Genomic DNA, 7,328 nt, shown 5'->3' on the forward strand with positions numbered 1-7,328 from the left:
GTTTGTGTCTTTTTCACAGATTAACCACATTAATTAGCTCTGAAGGGAGCTGAAATGATCCTGAGACATTTAATAGATTACCATGCAAAGCTGACTGTCTGTGTTTAGCAGCATTATATGTCTCAGGTGGTTTTTTTCAATCCTGAAGCACCCTGATGAAATTAAAGCTGAGACTTGGCATTTTAATTTACAGTCCATTACTTTAATTTCTAACTGATTTTGCTGAAGGACAGACGCTGAAACAGAAACGTGTCTGTAATGAAACTGCAGGTCAGCTGGGATGTGTTTATTTCATTATCAGTGCTTTTTTTGTTGTTCTCCATCATGTTTTAAAGATAGAGACACTTGTGAGCACTGTCCTCTCTGTCAGTTTTCATTTATTTGCTGTTATGCTGGTTTTATAACGTGTTTTGTCGGTGAAGTTTGTCAGGTTTGGTTTTTGGCTGAAAGTCTCATTAACCTAAGAGGAAATGAAAATAATTGTGTTAATCGGGTCGGCCCACTAATGAATGCAGCAATTCAGCCACTTAAATCGGCTGAAGCCCCGTTTACTCGGGTTTGTGTCGTTTCCTTACGTCCTTCCCTGCTCTGCTCATTGAAGCCATAAAGCAGCTCCAGCTTTTATGATTTAAACTTTGCATTATAATGTGAAGCATTTCTTTTGTTTTATGACAGCAGTGGTCTGGAAATTTGTTGGGGAACACGGGAGGTGAATATTCAGATGTTGAAGCAGCGTCCAGACCGATCAGTGGAGCAGGTATTAAAGTGTTGGATGGCACACCAATCACATTTACCTCTGAACAAACGGTTATCTTTTAAAATAAATAACTTGAGGAAGTTTGAACATAGGAGTCTCCGTGGTTAAAGAACACCTGATTACTTTAAACTTTATTTTAAATATTTATTTTTGAATTATCCAGTTTAGTTAAAAGCAACTGCAGAAATGCCAAAGACCAGAGGAATAATCCCATCCATCCTCCTCAGACAGACAGCAGACAGAATGTTATAATTGTGAGGAAAAGCAAGAAAACAGGCGAGAAAGAACAGGAAGAACTCTGTTTTTAGAACCATCAGACTGAACTGGGCTCGCTGTCCGTCTGAAACAGGATCAGCAGATACGGAGAGTCGCATGATGGAAGCCATTCACAGCCTCAAAGAATAATCCAGGCTGGACTACATCTGAACATGCACAAAAAGACAAAAGGTTTTTTGAAGTCGTTTGCTATTTTTGGACCGGTCCAAATTTAACTGAATATGGATCTGATGGTGTGGAGGAATTCTGCTTTGATGATCTGAAACATGGAGGAAGCTTTCACCACAGCGTTACCCTCAGGGAACTAATCACCTTTCTGGATTCACACCCGCCCCTTACATGCTTAAATACGTAGTAAGACAAGACACGCGTGGGTCCTGTGAGATGAAGGGCTGCATTGTGGTTGACCTTCTGTCCGGGTTTTCTTTTAGGAACCAAAGCTACATGCTAAGAACCACATTTTAACAAGCTGGAACTGATAGAAAAATCACAGACAATGCACATGGGTGAGCAAGCACAGAAATGTTCTGTGCAGTTAGAACACATAGGTTTGCTCAGGGTTTCTACTTTAATGTCAACCAATGCTCACAAGAAACAAACACAGGAACTTTTTACAGATGGAAGGAACATGAGCATTCCTCCACTGTGAGGAAACTGCACTGTATTTAAATGCAGATTTTTTCCTCAGTAGTAGGTGAGTTCTAACTGAGCTACATCAGAGCCTTTAGTGCTACTATACTAGAATGTTTTTGTTAGATGCATGTGATGGATTATTCGGCATTACAAATGGCATCTATGCATACATGCATAAATGTATAAATACATACATACATACATACATACATACATACATACATACATACACACACACGTGGACAAAATTGTTGGTACCCCTCAGTTAAAGAAGGAAAAATCCACAATTCTCACTGAAATCACTTGAAACTCACAAAAGTAACAATAAATAAAAATTTATTGAAAATTAAATAATAAAAATCAGCCATCACTTTTGAATTGTTGATTAACATAATTATTTAAAAAAACAAACTAATGAAATAGGGCTGGACAAAAATGATGGTACCCATAACTTAATATTTTGTTGCACAACCTTTTGAGGCAATCACTGCAATTAAACGATTTCTGTATTTGTCAATGAGCGTTCTGCAGCTGTCAACAGGTATTTTGGCCCACTCCTCATGAGCAAACAGCTCCAGTTGTCTCAGGTTTGATGGGTGTCTTCTCCAAATGGCATGTTTCAGCTCCTTCCACATATGTTCAATGGGATTCAGATCTGGGCTGACAGAAGGCCACTTTAGAATAGTCCAACGCTTTTCTCTCAGCCATTCTTGGGTGTTTTTGGCTGTGTGTTTTGGATCGTTGTCCTGTTGGAAGACCCATGACCTGCGACTGAGACCAAGCTTTCTGACACTAGGCAGCACATTTCTCTCCAGAATGCCTTGATAGTCTTCAGATTTCATCGTACCTTGCACACTTTCAAGACACCCTGTGCCAGATGCAGCAAAGCAGCCCCAAAACATTACTGAGCCTCCTCCATGTTTCACCGTAGGGACAGTGTTCTTTTCTTCGTATGCTTGGTTTTTGAGTCTATGAACATAGAGTTGATGTGCCTTACCAAAAAGCTCCAGTTTGGTCTCATCTGTCCAAAGGACATTCTCCCAGAAGCTTTGTGGCTTGTCAACATGCATTTTTGCAAATTCCAGTCTGGCTTTTTTATGAGTTTTTTTCAGCAGTGGTGTCCTCCTTGGTCGTCTCCCATGAAGTCCACTTTGGCTCAAACAACGACGAATGGTGCGATCTGACACTGATGTACCTTGGCCTTGGAGTTCACCTTTAATTTCTTTGGAGGTTGCTCTGGGCTCTTTGGATACAATTCCAACGATCCGTCTCTTCAATTTGTCATCAATTTTCCTCTTGCGGCCACGTCCAGGGAGGTTGGCTACTGTCCCGTGGGTCTTGAACTTCTGAATAATATGAGCCACTGTTGTCACAGGAACTTCAAGCTGTTTAGAGATGGTCTTATAGCCTTTACCTTTAAGATGTTTGTCTATCATTTTTTTTCGGATGTCCTGGGACAATTCTCTCCTTCGCTTCTGTTGTCCATGTTCAGTGTGGTACACACCTTTTCACCAAACAGCAGGGTGACTACTTGTCTCCCTTTAAATAGGCAGACTGACTGATTATGAGTTTGGAAACACCTGTGATGTCAATTAAATGACACACCTGAGTTAATCATGTCACTCTGGTCAAATAGTTTTCAATCTTTTATAGAGGTACCATCATTTTTGTCCAGGCCTGTTTCATTCGTTTGTTTTTTTAAATAATTATGTTAATCAACAATTCAAAAGTAATGGCTGTTTTTGATTATTTAATTTTCAATAAATTTTTATTTATTGTTACTTTTGTGAGTTTCAAGTGATTTCAGTGAGAATTGTGGGTTTTTCCTTCTTTAACTGAGGGGTACCAACAATTTTGTCCACGTGTGTACATACATACATACATACATATCTACACCACTGTTCAAAAGTTTGGGTTCATCCAGATAATTCCATGTTTTCCATGAAAACTCCCACTTTTATCCATGTGCTAACATAACTGCACAAGGGTTTTCTGATCATCAATGAGCCTTTCAGCACCATTAGCTAACACAATGTAGCATTAGAACACAGGAGTGATGGTTGCTGGAAATGTTCCTCTGTACCCCTATGGAGATATTCCATTAAAAATCAGACGTTTACAGCTACAATAGTCATTTAGCACATTAACTATGTCTGCACTGGATTTACCATTCATTTAATGGTATCTAAATTGAAAAAAAAAACGCTTTTCTTTCAACAATAAGGACATTTCTAAGTGACCCTAAACCTTTAAACAGTACCTGTATTTCCTTTAGTGTTTCCTCCTCGACCCACAGATTTTAAAGAGACTTTCTTCTTTTTTCTTTAACTTTCCATCATCTGATGTTGTTGATAATCCTCATCTGTTTCCTTGTTAATTTTCTAGAATAAAGACGTGCTATTGTCATTTGTTCCACATGTTTGCAGGTGACTGAACATCCACACACATGCAAACACGTGGAACATGTGGACAGTAACGCGTCTTTGTCCTCTGGAACAGCAGCTCTCTTGTACGTTCTTCACATTTTCTTTCATCTCCTTCCTGTTCTGTGATGACTTCACTTCTTCCCAAATCTGCTCCATCATCTTTATTTTTTTGGCCTCCATGATTTGAAGTAACTTTCAAAATAAGGACATTTCTATGTGACCCCAAACTTTTGAACGGTAGTGTGCCTGCATACATACATAACAGCTACATCATACATACATGCATAAATACATACATACAACATGAATTTATTTGTACAGATATTGCTGCCTTCTCCATAAATGCAAACCATAAATTCAAAAATATGCAGCTCTCATTGTGTGGTCAAACATTTTTGAAAAGCTTCATCTGTTTTCCCTCCACTGGTTTATCTTCGTTTTAATGAAATGTGAAAATGTGCAAATAATACAGAAGTGGTAGTTGTAGTTTGTGTGTTTGTTCGGTGTGTTTTTAAAGCATATACTGTATTTCATGTTTTCTCCCTGTTCTACTGATCATATGTTCTAAAGAAGACCTCAGTGTTTCTGTGTCCTTACAGCCCTGAGGCAGCACACCAGTGTCAACTACAAAACTGCAGATTTTATAATGAATGTGTAATCAGGGATTCCAAAGCACTCAAAATGTTAATTTACAGAAAACAGTTTATTGCATGTTCAGACTCTTCATGTTTTTGTTTCTAAGCATTTATGATGCATTCTGATTTTTTCCCCGTTCAGAATCACTTTTGTTCTCCTTCTGTTTTTACCAGACAGGAGTCAGTGGAGCAGAATGTCCCTCTGAGATCGTCTCTGTCCTGTCTTTGAGGTCACATGCTAAAGTCATGCCTGTATTTTGTATCCGTGTCTTTTCCCCTTTTCTCCTTCAGAGCTGACATCTCTAAGCACTGGTTTGATCGTGGCGTATGCAGACTCACCAGAGCATCAGCAGACTGTCAGCGTGAACCATGAAGATTCTTCATCCAGAAATCGATTTTTTTTGCTTTAGAGCTCTTTCAGGGTTTGGGTTAAAACGAGCTTAAAGTTATTGAACAGTTCTGATGTGTTAAAAGCTGACGTGTGTTTTGTTGACCCCACCATCCACCCCGGCCTCCTCCCTGTGTGGACTGTGTCTGCTTGTGGCATCACCTCTCTTTGCTCCTCTGTCTGCTGCTGTGTTTCTGTTTTAACCACTGCAGCCACTAGAGGGCGCTGTTACAGTGAAACACAGCATGAGCCACAGCAGCCTGTTTCCTCAAATAACCTTTTCTAAGGACAGTCTGTGGAATGATGTAGGTGTTATGGTTGGTCTGTGTGGTTGGCCTCTGGATGGAGGGTTTCTGCTCACTGTGGTGTTTGAACGCTATATATATATTTATATATACTGCAGGTTTTACTGCTGTTAATCCTGTTTGTTTCTTCAACAATAAGGAGAAATTAAACACTCAGGTTTAGAGGTTTTACATTTAGGTGGAGTGATGAGGTTTATATTAGGGAGTTTTCCCCTCATTTCTTCAGTTTAATCATCCATCCATACTCTAAGACTATAGATCTGGTAATAATTTTCAGGAATAAATAAAATAAATAGTTTTTAAAAAGAAAAACAAGGATGAATATATCCTGTGGTTCCTACAATGAAATCAACAATAATGCTGTAATGTTCTCTACTGAATAAAATGCTATAAATGTGCTTATTCTTCTCTATTTCCACATATGACCCTGTTTCAGGAAGCGCTGCATGTTCAACAAACTGTTTCACCAAGATAAAGCTTTATTTTAAGACAAGATCAACTTTCATTTCCAAGTTTAAACTGATTCATCGTAATACATTACGTAATACAATTAATTCTGGGCCTGCTCGGTGCCGTCAGCCTCGGTGGTTCAGGTACCAGGATGTTTGGTTGTAAGTTTTCCCTGCTTTGTGCTAGCACATGAAAGGGGTCAATCCAGGACCTGGAGGGAGGGCTCCTGGCCTGAGGGGATGGGAGGCTCTGAAGGTGTCAGACAGGGAGACGCTCTGAGGCAGCCTGCTGGGCTCCATGCCCTGCTTCCCCCGTTACCGGCCCCTTGGCACTTGGACTGGCAGCAGCATGCCGTGACTCCATCCCAGCAACAGCGTCACAGATTAGGGCCGGCTGCCACAGGGTTCCCAGCCAATCAGGGCGCACGCAGCACAAGATCACTCCGGACGTAGCCAATAGAAGCCCTGATGTGCTTGGTGTCATCCCTCCCAGATGTGAATTCCTATAAACCCACAATGTACACAAATGCAGACACAAACACACAAAGACAACGTGTGCACAGATCTACAGGAACTCTGTGTTTGCATGTATGGAAAAGGGAAGACATACAGAAACGGTCTCTGTGCTGTCAGATCAATGCAGCTCTGTGCTAAACCTCTGCCACGGTAAATCCACATCTGTCAGCGTCTTTAAGTGACTCTGTAGTAATAATTCAGAACAGCTGCTGCCCATGGAGCTTTGTCTCACTCCTATGGTTCATCAGAGTAATGCAGGAGTGCTGAGAATAAAAACTGTAAATCTTCACACAAAGCATAATCAATGAGGCAAATTATGACAACCCTTGTTTAAGAATTTTAATCATTATACATGTTTTTACAGCAAGAATCAGCGTAGTGAGACAAAATGCAGTCATTACACAGAAGTCCAATTTTACTTCTTATATTTATTCATTTCTTAAATGTATTTTTGTTACATTTCCTCGTACATGCACGATGAAAACCCCAAAAGAAATGGACATTATAAACCTATTACACACAACATGATAAAGCAAGTCATTATACTTTAAAAATCCTTAAAAGTCGATATTTGATTCATAAAATGGGATCTTTCCTGTGGTCATCATCGTTTAGTCTAAAAGGGAAAAAACAGAGAATGTCTCAGCATCAGTTGACGGCCTTGTGTAAAGTAAAAATGTAGAAAAATATGATTCAATAAATCCCAGATGATTATATTACTTTAGAATATTCTTAATATGAAGCCGTACATATATAATAAAACCAAACAAGTGGCATGATAAACCAGACTGGAAGAATGACTACTGCTGGATCTTACCTTAATTAAGATACTAGATGACGGAGATGAGAAATAAGGGGCCGAAAATAAAATCCATATACCAGCTTTCCACACCGGTGCCGCTGCATGTGTTAGCAGGACGTCCTCTAAGAAATCAGTGTTCCA

At 39.7% G+C, this 7,328-nt stretch overlaps 1 long non-coding RNA gene across 1 annotated transcript; it reads right to left on the bottom strand.

Annotated features, from left to right (window-relative positions):
- Positions 1 to 6,710: 6,710 nt before the first annotated feature.
- LOC110971025 (uncharacterized) lies at positions 6,711 to 7,328 on the bottom strand. The gene is made up of 2 exons (XR_007938578.1): positions 7,203 to 7,328; positions 6,711 to 7,001 (listed from the first exon to the last, which is right to left on the bottom strand). It is a non-coding gene; the product is annotated as an uncharacterized LOC110971025 (long non-coding RNA).

The sequence above is a fragment of the Acanthochromis polyacanthus genome, chromosome 21, assembly GCF_021347895.1.
Source record: "Acanthochromis polyacanthus isolate Apoly-LR-REF ecotype Palm Island chromosome 21, KAUST_Apoly_ChrSc, whole genome shotgun sequence".
Lineage (NCBI taxonomy): Eukaryota > Metazoa > Chordata > Actinopteri > Pomacentridae > Acanthochromis > Acanthochromis polyacanthus.